This window comes from Hippocampus zosterae, chromosome 5 (genome assembly GCF_025434085.1).
Source record: "Hippocampus zosterae strain Florida chromosome 5, ASM2543408v3, whole genome shotgun sequence".
NCBI lineage: Eukaryota > Metazoa > Chordata > Actinopteri > Syngnathiformes > Syngnathidae > Hippocampus > Hippocampus zosterae.
Window position 1 is genome coordinate 25035760 of NC_067455.1, and position 13718 is coordinate 25049477.

A 13718-nucleotide genomic window follows, 5' to 3' on the forward strand; every position below is an offset into this window, starting at 1 on the left:
GACGACAGTCCTGTCAATGAAATCACGAAAAATAATCGCTATCCACTCCCTCTAATGTCATCTGTCTTTGATCAGCTCCAGCAGACCATCATTTTTACGAAACCAGATTTACGAAATGCATATCATGTCATCCGAATTAGAAAGGGAGATGAGATGAACACCGGATTGAATACTGCCTCAGGTCACTACGGATACCGAGGAATGCCCTTTGGCCTAACGAATTCCCCTGCGGTCTTCCGGGCCATGATCAATGATGTGCTCAGAGACTTCCTGGACCAGTTTGTCTATGTTTTTCTGGATGACATTCATATATCCCACAGATTTAGACATCAGCATCATGTGAGCCCGCTGCAACAGTTTCTGGGATTTGCAAACTTCGACAGAAACTTTGTTTGGAATTTTAGTAAAATTCCTGCTCCTCTTCATGGTCTGACCTCTGCTCAGGTTCATTTCCACTGGTCTCCAGAAGCGGACGAGGCATTCCAAACCGTCAGGCGTCACTTCACATCAGCACCTATTCTCACCCTGCCAGATCCATGGCAGTGTTGTGTCCAAGGACCGGCAACCCGAGGCCAAGGCCAAGGCCAAGGAGCGAGGCCAAGGCCAAGCCCCTTTAGCGTCCACTTACACGCCCACCCTTCACCCATTGGCGGACTGCTCCCCAGCCTGTCCCCTCTCTCTCTCTCTCTCTCTCTCTCTCTCTCTCTCTCTCTCTCTCTCCATATATGTTATATACACGCCCACCCTTCCCTGATTGGCCGACTTCTTTCCCGCATGCCTGGCCACAGTCACTTCCGCCTTTTCTCTATATAAACAGCGTGCCGGCTGTCAGTTAGATTTTGGAACTCAGCGCATACAAAAGACGCTCCGCACCATAAGGCGTCCTCTCCATTTTGGAGAAAATTTAAGACTTTTAATGGCGCCTTATAGTCGTGAAAATACGGTACATAACAACAAACAGGTGTGCAGGTGCAGGGGGAGCCCTACAGTGCCACCTGTTATTCTCAAACCAAATCATGACAGAACTGAATTTGAATTTATTTAATTTTAATTTTCAGAATGGTGCAATGGTTCAAAGTGGTGTAATAAGTTCAACAAGTTGGTTAAAAATGTTTAAACAGGGATGTTTTTTTCCAGGCAAATTGATGCATTTAAAATCTTTTCTGTTTTCAGACTAACAATGTTGATAAAGTTATTATTTGCTGTATATTTAACTATATTCATTCATTCAATTTCTGAACCGCTTCATCAGTAGGGTCGCGGGGGGTGCTGGAGCCTATCCTAGCTGTCTTCGGGCAGTAGGCGGGGGACACCCTGTATCGGTTGCCAGCCAATCGCAGGGCACACAGAAACGAACAACCATCCACGCCCACGCTCACACCTAGGGACAATTTAGATTGTTCAATCAGCCTGCCATGCATGTTTTTGAAACGTGGGAGGAAACCGGAGAACCTGGAGAAAACCCACGCAGGCCCGGGGAGAACATGCAAACTCCACACAGGGAGGCCGGAGCTGCACTGTGAAATCAACGTACTAACCACTGGACTACCAGGCCGCCAAACTATATTTCTTTTTTCTTTAATGTTAATATTGGTACAATGTAATGCAGAAGTGTACTTGTAACGATTTTATAGACAAATGATAATTATCGACGTGGCAGAGAGTGTTGGGGTGGTATAACAGAAAATAATTGATCCGCACTGCCTTAAAGGATTGGAGACATTAGCTGAAGGGAGCACAACATCCATTCATTGTGTGGGAAGAACACAAAAACCGTGAGTACATCAAACAGGCCAGGAGACTAAACTCACGCCAAGCCAGGTGGTCATTGTTTTTTTTTTTTTCGTTTCTGCTTTTCACTCTCTTACCGCCCGGGGTCTCGCAATGTCAAACCAGATGCCCTGTCTCGTATTTACGACCTTGAAGTCAAGGAACCAGAACCCATCCTTTTACTGAACAAGGTTGTTGGAGTGGCAGAACAACAGGTGAAGCAAGCAAATGGTGAGACGTGTCCACCAAGTGGTTGCCTAGTGAATTGTTTGTTTGTATTTGTTGATCTATTCCAGGGGTCGGCAACCCAAAATGTTGAAAGAGCCATATAGGTCAAAAACAAACAAACAAACAAACAAACAAACAAAAAAACAAATATGTCTGGAGCTGCAAAAAAATAAAAGTCTTCTATAAAACTTACAATGAAGGAAACACATGCTGTATGTAGGAGACCGGACTGTCTCAGAATTGTTTGTTATTCATTCCTTTGTTGTGTGTTCACAAACGCCCCATAGAATTTATTTTGTGATTTCCTTGCTTCATTTTCTGTTTTGGCGCATTAATTTTGCTTTTCTTAGTGTCATTGAAGTGATCATTAATTTCCGTTTTTCGGAGGCTGTCTTTGAATGCCTCTGGAGTCGAACGAGAGGAGAGCGGCAGGTCGCAGACGTGCCTGTGTTTTGTTGAGACTATTAAAAGCATAAATAAAGTACACGTTTTTAAAAAAGAACACCACAGCTCTTCGTTTTTCGGAGCTACAACGTGGATCTATATCTTTATAAGCTATATTAGCATACTATCAAAATGACTAAGTTTGCTACAATTACACATGAGCCTTCATGATTAAATGTTTTTTTTTCCATGCAGTGCATTCTGTATAGCTGGGGTGCCCAGCCTTTTTTGACCGAAGATCTACTTTTCGTTCAATCAACCTACCACGATCGACACGACACACTTACAGACACATGCCTACCTACTTCGTCGAGATCTGACGTAGAGGCATGGGACACATTTTTGCAGTGTTTTTGACTATCGTAGCTCACGTGTACCGTTTTAAAAATGCTTTTCACGGCCCGACAGATTGTCTTTGCCAGTACCCTCAGTGAATTGTACGCAAAATGCCGTTTTTAAAAAAAGTATATTTTTAATTTTTTTTTGCAACAGCCACCTTTCCTTCATCCCACCCTGCCAATAGAAACAGGTGTCGCAGTCTATGATGCAAATCGTCTTTGACAGAAACGTTGAAGTGTAATATTTATTCAACACATTTTTACAGCATGGGAAACGTTAAGAATGTTTGTGTCATGTTTTTACTCCTACAGAAGCCATATTTAAAACAAAAAATAAATTTCCCTCACACATCTTTTACCATTTTTATACTTTATATAAAGCTCCAGGGAGCCACTCGATGGTGCTAAATAGCCGCTTGCGGCTCTGGAGCTGCGTGCTGCCGACCCCCGATCTATGCCAGCAGGTGATCGATTGGGCTCACACCTGGCTACTCACCTGCTATCAAGGGGTCTGGAGGACTATGTTTGTCATAGCACAATGGTTCTGGTATCCCTTACTCTGAAGTTAAATTGTTCATTTATCAGAGAAAGCATAACACTGAGTGATCAAGGCTATATATATGAGCCTTAAAGTTACATTTATTGGATGTGACTAATCATGCCCAAAAAAATCGCATCCGGGCCATTCCAGAATAACAGTATCATAGGTCAAAATGATTTTGACTTACAAAAATAGAAAAGACAAAACACAGTTAAAACTACCAAGTAAAAGATGATCAGGAGAACAGATGACACAACCTTTAAAAAGGGATAGGGGTAGCCTAAATAAAGTTTGTTTGTTTATTGAACATAAAACATATAAAGTCAAGTCAACAGTATTTATAGAGCACTTTCAAACAGCCATCGTTGTCAAAGTAATAATTTGACAGAAAATAAGGTAGATAAAAAAGTAAAAAGAAAGAAATCAGTCTTCATTCAACACAGTTATTATGTTCAAGGCAGTAGGATGAAGTAAAAAACCTATCTAGTCCGACCCCGTTATGTGTTTTTTCTCTTGTATTCCTAATGGATATTTCAATACCTTTCTCTATTTATCAACTTAGTTCTGATTTATCATTATATTTAATGTTTAGAATTTATCATTTTAACTCTGATTGATGTAGGTTGTTTGTACTATTTTTTTGAATTTGTTTTTGAACTCAGCAAGCGATTTACTCATTCACTTTGAATGACAGGTTGCATATGTGCGTGAAAGGTCGCACTACATATTCTATAATCTGCTTGATTTTTGTCATATCAATATTAAAGCAATCAGTTGACTTTTTATTTTTAAACGTTTTTATAATATTTGATACTTCTTCTTGTTTTACAGCAGTAAGGAACATCGTGGAGGAGTTTTTTTCTACGTATCTATCTATTTCAAACAAGTTTGTTGGATCAGGTCACACACACTTGAGATTGCTGGCAACAAGAATGATTTGTGGTGAATGGTAAGCGGGCTAGGGCGGCCCGGTAGTCCAGTGGTTAGCATGTCGACTTCACAGTGCAGAGGTACCGAGTTCAATTCCAGCGCCGGCCTCCCTGTGTGGAGTTTGCATGTTCTCCCCAGGCGTGCGTGGGTTTTCTCCAGGTACTCCGGTTTCCTCCCACATTCCAAAAACATGCATGGCAGGCTGATTGGTCACTCTAAATTGTCCCTAGATGTGGGTGTGGGCGTGCATGGTTGTTCGTCTCTGTGTGCCTTGCGATTGGCTGGCAATCAATTCGGGGTGTACTGCCCGAAGACAACTGGGATAGATAGGCTCCAGCACCCCCCACAACCCTAGTGAGGATAAAGTGGTTCGGAAGATGAATGAATGAATGTATGGTAAACGTGCTGTATATAGATGTGTTGTGTCTTGTGCCTAACATGTATGAGCTTTTGGCATTCAAATATTTTTCCTATAATCTAAAAAAAAGAAGACTCAGACACTCACACTTTTTTTTTCAGTTAACACATGGTTTCGATAGCATAAAAGTCAAACCGAGCTAGCTCAACAACAGTGTAACTGTTATGTGACATGACATTTTTTTCCGCAGTAGGTAAGTTTGAATGAAAGAGTCTGAAAAATTAAGTGAAGAGAAAGGTTCCTATTTTTGTGCCATACCATCAAAATAGGTATTGCATGTGGTCATGAAATACAATTTTCTAATAATCTGCCCCTCCCCCCTCCCGCTTTGGGCACAGATAGAACATTTCAGAAGTTGTTCATTTCTTAGTTTTACTGAAGTACACGAGTTGAATTGGTACTTTTGTCAGCTTTTGTAGTTCTTCAACGTAAGTACACAGTGCCACTAATTATTCCCTCTGTTAAAAAAAATAAAACGGATTTGCACTTATATAAACCGAAAATCTTGCGGACATGTGCCCTGCGATTGGCTGGCAACCGATTCAGGGTGTCCCCCGCCTACTGCCCGAAGACAGCTGGGATAGGCTCCAGCACCCCCCCGCGACCCTAGTGACGATCAATCGGCTCGGAAGATGAATGAATGAATGAATGACATCTGGTGAAGGACGGTACAATTCATTGTGTCTTCAACACAATGCCAATGTCTGTTTGTTTTCGGCTTTAGCGGCCGTGAAGTGGCACTTTTTAAAGGCTCGCATTTAGCGCCCTCTGGTTGCATTGTATATCTGGGGCGTTCTCGCGCGCGCGCGCGTGTGTGTGTGTGTGTGTGTGTGAGTGTGTGTGTGTGTGTGTGTGTGTGTGTGTGTGTGTTTGTGTGCGAGTGTGCGCTTGCTTGCGCGTGTGCGCTTGCGTGTGTGCGTGTGCGCGTGTGTGCGTGCGTTTGCGTGTGCGTGTGTTTGTGTGCGTGTGTGTGCGTGCGCTTGCGTGTGTGCGTGCGTGGGCGTGCGAGTGAGTGTGCGTGCGTGTATGTTCGGAAACGCAGTGTGCGCTCCGCTCCCATTCATTTCCGAATGCAGCCACCACTGGCGCTCTGTGTCCCCAGTCGCAGTGTGATTAACCGAACGGCAAATAGTGGCTGTGTCCGACTGTCCGAAAGTGCAAACTACAGGGTGTTCCAAAAGTACGGAAGAGGATTAGGGCCAATGAAGAAAGAAAAAATAAGGTTGGCAAGATTCTGACTTTATTCTCAGAATTCTGACTTTAATCTCAGAATTCTCACTTTAAAGTGAGAATTCTGACTTTAATCTCAGAATTCTGACTTTAATCTCAGAATTCTGACTTTAAAGTGAGAATTCTGACTTTAATCTCAGAATTCTGACTTTAAAGTGAGAATTCTGACTTTAATCTCAGAATTCTGACTTTAAAGTGAGAATTCTGACTTTGTGACGTTCGTGGAGCTATGAATTGTGGGGGGACCGTCAGCGTGTAGCGTGACTTGAAAGAACGGACATCATGTCGTCACCCAGCGACTTTTTGCGTGGCCGAGGAGTGTCGGAGGACATCCTTTCACTTTTGGATAGTGATGGGTCCAGCGACACCGATGCATTGACACATGCGCCGGGCTCACAGAGCAAACCACGTGTCGATGCATGTGCTGGCTCATTACGTCACGTGATTGACACGTGAACTGCGTTGACACAGTCCAGGCTTCTAATTGACACACCGGCTGCGTTGACACAGTCCAGGCTGCTAATTGACACATCGACTGTGTTGACACAGTCCAGGCTGCTAATTGACACATCGGCTGCGTTGACACAGTCCAGGCTGCTAATTGACACGTGAACTGCACCGGTGCAGTTTAGACTGCATCGGCTGCTTGGCACAGTACAGGCTGCGCCACTTAGGCCAGGGGGCGTCGACTCAGTGCAGAGGGCGTTGACGCAGCAAAAGCCCGCCACACAGTGTTTATAAGGAACACCTGCCGAAACAAGCCAGACCTCACTCACGCTCGCTTGTCGAAGCTCGTGTCAGTGCAGACTTCGTGTTCGTGCCTTGCCTTCCTTGCCGATTATGGAGCAGAGACGCAAATCATCCGCCGTGTGGGACCATTTTGATGTCCTGGAGAATAAGGTATTATTTATTTATTTATTCAAATCGCCTTCTGTCGCCGAGAGCCTCTCGGCGCCGAGTGCCTCTCAGATTATTGACGTGTTGTACCATTCTAATCCGAATACATTTCAAGGTAACTCTTAGTTACTTCTTATTCACATTTCATTACAGGTGAAATGTCGAATTTGCCAAGTCAATTCGCCAACAGAAGCACCTCCACCATGCTGAGGCATTATCGGGCCAAGCATGAGAATGAAGTTCGCGATACACCCGGTATTACGCCAGGTATACAAACGTTCACTCATCTTTTCACGGTTGCCATGTTGATGATTAATTGACAATCAGTAATTATTGGTTGACTCTCCACTCCATGTTTGACAATCAAGGTTCCAGGAAGCAGCTGTACTGGAAGGACCAACACACTTCTTTCCCAAACCTCTCCCACCTCGCAAAGGAGTTCCTTTGTACGCCAGCCACATCCGTCCCTTGTGAGCGCGTGTTCTTCACAGCAGGAGAAATTGCTTGTAAAAGACGCAACAGGCTGAAGTTTAAAACATTGGAGCATCTTATTTTTCTCAATAAAAATGTGAAATCAAAGCCCACAAGCATCCTCATTCAAATGATCTTCACATTATTTGAACACATTGAATGTTGCAAAATGAATGCATGGATGTGAATGATATTGTATACACTTCATCAAATCGATGAATGACCTTATGAAAATGTCTTGGAACAGTTGTAGATGCAAAACCGTGCTGGCAGCTACATAATAGATAATAAAAGAAAAATATCCCAAACCATAGGGATCCTCCCAAAACTAAGGATGTGCTGAATAAGAAATCCTTGTACACACTTTTATTACTTCCATATTTGACCTATTGTGTGGAAATATGGGGAAATGCCAGTAAAACACTGTGTTCTGATTGCTTTGTATTGTAGTTTTAAAAGTTACTGGCTCCAAATAGACAGAACCCACAAATCCACTGTTTATCAAATTAAACAATGAAATCTCATGACCTGGTTGACTTCAAAATCGCCCAATTAATGTACAAAGCACACAATAACCTCCTTTGCCAAAACATCCAGAAGCTTTTTAAAATTCGAGAAAGTTGTCATAATTTAAGGGGTACTAACCTAAACAGAAAAATCCAAAACACGAACAAACATCACGCAAAGGAGTGTATCTGTAATAGGTGTAAATCTGTGGAATGATTCTGAAACGGACCAGTAAAATGAGTAACTCTCTTGCTGAGATTAAAAATGAATTTGAGAGTAGTACAAGACAACTACACAAATCAGAATTAAGCCAATAAATTCGATACACCCATGAAATATAGCAATACATCAGGAATACATTGATGAGATTATTTAATATATTAATGAAATGTAGCATCCATTATGAATATGAGAAAATCGACATATACTTGTGCTCCAATGAGTATGTACTGTATATACAAACCTAAAGTTGTAAAAATGTATAAGTACAGCATACATAAGGGTAAAAGCATTTGTTGATATGTAGACTTTCTTTTCAATTTTGAAAAATGATCAATTCATATATAAGAAGGGGTAGGACTCTAGGGTTTTTTTACTTCTTTCTACTCCTTTGAACACACATTTGTGATGATGACTATTTTCTTTTCCTTTTTTTATATCTTACCTTCACTTTTTGCCAATTTATTACCGAATTGTATATTTTATATGTTCAATATACAAAAAAATTATCAGTCAGTAAAGTCTGTTGAGTGGGTTGGATGCAGGGATCTTGAAGGTCCAGCAGGTGGCAGTGGTCAGTGACACAGTATCAGCACAGTATCAACACAGTGTGTCAGTGTGTCGACACGCCTCATGAGGCCTCATGGACCCATCACTACTTTTGGAGGAGCAGAGGGTGAGTAAACAGTGCGTCGTGTTTGTTTCATTTGGAGTTAACGTGCTCCATGAAGCTTGTATCTCCGTTGCTAGTCCGAATGTCATGAATGGATGCACCCAGTTTACATTCGCGAATAAGTAGAACGTAACCAATTTAAATGGGTACGTTCCTGTGACGCCACACAACGTTGTTAAAAACAACATCACTCTTGTCACGTCGCGTGCTCGCCAGCAGGTGGCGGGTTCCCCCGCCGCCTGTTCGGCACACCTGCCCGTTATTTCGGGCTGATTACGTGCCTTTATTAGGCGACTCCGGCAGTCATCTCACTGCCGGAGAATTCCTTACCGTGCCATTGCTCTCTATTTGCTATTCTCGTCGTTTGACAATTTCTCGCTGCCCTATTGCCTTACGGCCTCAATCTTCGCATACTTCATATTGTGATCAAATTGTTATCTCGGTAGTTCCTCGCCCTTTATCGTTTCGCGAGCGTTTTCTGTTGTCTTCCTTATTTTTTCCCTGGTCCTTATTTGACCAGCGCTTTCTGTTACCGTTTTCCCTGTTCGGGCTCCTTTTGTTCTTTATTAAAACCCCTTTGTTCTCACAAGATCTTTTCGTTGTCTGCTTCTCCGGGGATCCACCTCGTTTTTTTCTGTTGTGCACGAGGCGATTTCTCATCGCCTCGGGCTCAACGTGACAACTCTCGACATCGAACCCCTTTGTGTGGATGACAGTGGCCGTCTGGAGCATCGTTGCAGCCTAATTGCCGTGAACTGAACACACCTGTGGTCGTGTCGTAGCAAGTACTGTAGTGACGTGCCGCAATTCAAGGCTACATCATTTGAAGTATGTGCACATGCACGCATAAATGAAGTCAACAGTTGATGAATTGCTGTCTGAATAGGGACTTTATTATCATAGTTGCATATTCTAATACAAATAGGTTATAGAGTAATTTTCAAGCATAAATGTATCTTTGTACATTCTTAACGGTTTCCAACATTGAAGAGTTGCAACATGTTTGCCTGTGTATTTGGTTTACAATTGTAGAGATTAGTATTACATTTGTGCTTCATACTTTAAAATTAAGCGATTATGTGTTACGGTGATTAAGTGTATATTTTTTCTATTTGTCTTGTTGTGCAGATTGACAGTGATGTCATAGCACTGATGGACGATGCCACCCTTGCCAATTATGTCCCGTGCTATGGAGACCGTATAGCACTCTTCAATTTTTGCAAGACTCAACAGCTCCCATCCAAAAGAAAAAATGGACTTTTGGAAAAATTACGTGAAAAAATGAAAATCAGGAAAGAAGACGGGAAAGAAGACACTTCCTCAAAGACACAACAAGCAAGACAGACGAAGAGGCAGAAAACAACGAGAAATGTTGCAATTGGATGGATACACAATGATGGAAAAATAACCAAACAGGTGAGGGAGAAGCAGGGAGGGGGTACCAGAAAATTTCAAATCTCCACAGAAGCTGGGTTGAAAGAAATTCTCAAGGAAGGGAAGAAACTATTTTTCCCCGATGGAATTTCTCCTAAAGGATCTGAATTGGACTTTCAGTTTGAGGTGTGGGATTTCAAACAAAACCTCCTAACTGATGAAACCTGCCAATCCATCGGCAATATGTATGAGGCTGCAAAGCTCACGTTGTTGCGCTTTTACATTGCAACAAGGCCAAAGGACGACCACCATGATGGCAGCACAGCGTCCAAAGAAGTATTGGTTGTGGCACACGCTGCCAGTGATTACAACTCTGAAATTGAAGAGGTCTCTGTCGATTCAAATGAAATCTACACGGCATATATTCTGACAATGGGACTCAGTTCACCAGTCAAAGCTTTCGTGATTTTTCTGAGTCATGGGAGTTTGAACACGTTACGAGCAGCCCTGAATTCCCTCAGTCAAATGGTCTCAGCGAGAGAGCTGTTCGTAGTGCGAAAAGACTACTGGCAACAACAAAGAGAGATGGAACCGATTTCTACCTAAATCTATTATATCTGCGAAATACACCCAGAGACAGTATCCTTGGAGACTGTTTTCAAGAAGAACACGGTCAACTTTACCTGTCTGCAAGAAGTTACTCAAGCCAAACGCAATAGCCACCAAAACTGTCAAGGCTCATCTCACGAAGAAGCGCAAAGCTCAAAAACAGTATTATGACAAGACCAGCAAGCCACTCACTCCATTGAAGACAAACCAAGTAGTGAGACTTCAAACACAAAAAGGACATGACAAAATCGCTGTTGTACGTCAAGTTTGCAACGAGCCTCGTTCATACACGGTCGAGTCAGATGGAAAGCAATACAGACGTACAAGACAACATCTACTACCAGTGAAGGAACAACTACCTGAACAAGTCCCTGTGCAGTCCAATGGAATGAACAATCAACGCATGGACAAATCAGAGACTGTTGAAAAAGGAAGTGACACAATTGAAAGGACTGACATTGCTACACCAACAAAGGACAAAACCCGGAATGAACAAGAAACCACCAACCAAACTGAAAAACAAGATACAAGCCCAGTACAAAACAATGCTGATGTATACCATACCAGAAGCGGCAGAGTATCAAAACCGAATCGTAAATATTTTGAGTGAGATTAATTTTCTGTTCCTGAAACTGTTGCTAATTTGAATCAGCCAATTATTAGCCTTCATGTGTGTATAAAAAAAAAAAGAAAAAAAGATTTAAAAGGAGGGATGTAGATCTGTTTATTATTTTGTATAACGTCCCAATTACTTAGCCATTCTAACCCGCTGTTATGCCACCCGTCCACAAGGTGTCGCGGGAGCTCGGTTGTTGATTAGCAAACACGAGGAAGCCGGTAACTCGTTCTTGGTGCTGCTGAGTAAAAACCACTTTCAAGCTCATCAGGACTGGTCTCTTCATATCAAAACTACATGCACGTTGAACAAAAACAATCCAGAATTCAGTTTTTGCAAATTCAAGCACACAAAACGCCTTTTCTGGTTGAGTGAACGCCGTTAATTGGTCTGAGAAGAAATAAAAAAAATCTAAAGCCTTCTGAAAAACTTAATGTAATCTTATATATATATATATTGCGCGTCGTCCCGCACGCGGTCTGTCCTTCCGTCTGTCCCTTTTCAAAACGTACCTACTTCACCGCGCCGCTGCGCGCCGCCACTGCGCCGCTCAGGCAGTGGCTCACTACGATCGCACGGGCATCTTAGCGAAAAAATGTTGTCTACCCACAAGCATTGCAATGAAATTGTTAGTTATTTAGTAGAGCTAAACATCTCTTTATTTTCGCGATAAGCAATGAAGATGAACAAAAAGATGAACCAAGCAACAACACTTTTGTGGGCCGAAGGCCCACCTTACCAGCCTTCCGCAGGAGCTAGCTGATGAGCCGCCTGGAGGGCGGCGAACCACCACCTTACCAGCCTTCCGCAGGAACTAGCTGATGAGCCGCCCGGAGGGCGGCGAACCAGCTTGTTACCTATAAAAAGGCACAACACTTTATCTTACTACCATTTATAGTTAAGGAGATATGGAGACTTAAAATGTGCCCAAGACCTTTGGAACACCCTGGTATTTCCTAATAAGAGCACTCGTAAGGGATCACGTAATTTTGTAGGGTGTCCCAATGGCCAAAAGAAAATACTGTATATATACTGTAGTGCACTCACAACTACCCCCAATGCACTTGGAAAAGTGAGCATCAAGGCACGGATTTATGATGCATTCCATGAAGGTGCGTCATCGGACTCATCGCACTTGGATTGTCCTATTTCTGACCTCAAAGGCCAGAGAGGCGAATAGATGGCTGTTCCAATAAATTGTTGATCTGGTTCATCACAACAAATTTTGACTTCCAGAAAACCTTCTGCACAATTTCCTTTAGTTATATAAACAAATGAATATGTTATTTTCAAACCATTTCATTCATTTCACCAAATCACTTGATGCACAAACAGTTTCAAGCCGGTGCAGATTTCCCAGTGAGTAAAGAAAAACATTCATCCATTTGTTTTGGTCGTGTTCATTTACAAAACAGCTGTGGTACAATTTGACACAATTTTATTATCAATGATATTCATCCCCACTTCTCCTGACTCTGGAAACAGATCTGATTTGGTATTATTGATTTTGATTGAACTGCCCATGCGCAATTTTACTTAATAAATCTTTTTATAATTTTTGGCAAAATTTTACACCCCTAGATCAACATTTATGCATAAGAAACCAACTTCTGTTGAATTTTATGTATCCAAAAACAACTATTTCTCTACGGTGTTTGTTTGTACAAAACCAGAAGCTGTGAAAACATATCATTATTAAAAACTTTATATTATTTTGTGGCAGTCAAAAGGAGCACACACGATTGACTGTAAAAACGTCTTTATTCCACACTGACAACAAGTGGATCTGAGCAATTACAAATTTGAGCCAAAGGCATTCACCTAAAGTCACCCCTACTGTATGCCTGCTCGGTGGAAGCATTGTCCTAGTCTCCCCGAAATTTAAATTAGTTTAATCAATATCTTACGTTATATTTCTTGTTTGATTTGTATACGTTGTGTAAACTCCCTGACATGTTTTAAGAAGTTCATGAGGTTGTATATATGTTCTATTTGATAATTCTCCATGTTTTGTATGCTTTGCTCCTGCCAACATCCTTGTTTGTTTGTCAATTGAATTGTTCAAGTGTTTAAAAAAATATACTTTTTTTCTCCGACTGTGCAACTCATACCTCCCAGCTCAAACTTTTCCTAGTTAGAAGTCGGATTTTTTAAATATTAATCCGTTCCGGATTCCGGGACATGGTGTAAAAAAGTGGACACAAAAGAGGACGCTGATAGTTTCCGAAGGGTCGATGTCAAAGCAGTGAACATCTATCCGAACGCGCTGTATCTTGTTTTGGTTGTAAAGTGTCCTTGAGTGTGTTGAAGGCGCTTATAAATGAAATGTATTATTATTATTATTATTATTATTATTATTATTATTATTATTATTATTATTATTATTATTATTATTATTATTATTATTATTATTATTATTATTATTTGCTTACCTTTTAGGAGTTCGATGACTT

At 41.7% G+C, this 13718-nt stretch overlaps 1 long non-coding RNA gene across 1 annotated transcript; it reads left to right on the top strand.

The window, feature by feature from the left end:
* The first annotated feature begins 6583 nt into the window (after positions 1-6583).
* LOC127600383 (uncharacterized) lies at positions 6584-7273 on the top strand. The gene is made up of 3 exons (XR_007962323.1): positions 6584-6799; positions 6950-7063; positions 7165-7273. It is a non-coding gene; the product is annotated as an uncharacterized LOC127600383 (long non-coding RNA).
* The last annotated feature ends 6445 nt before the right edge of the window (positions 7274-13718 follow it).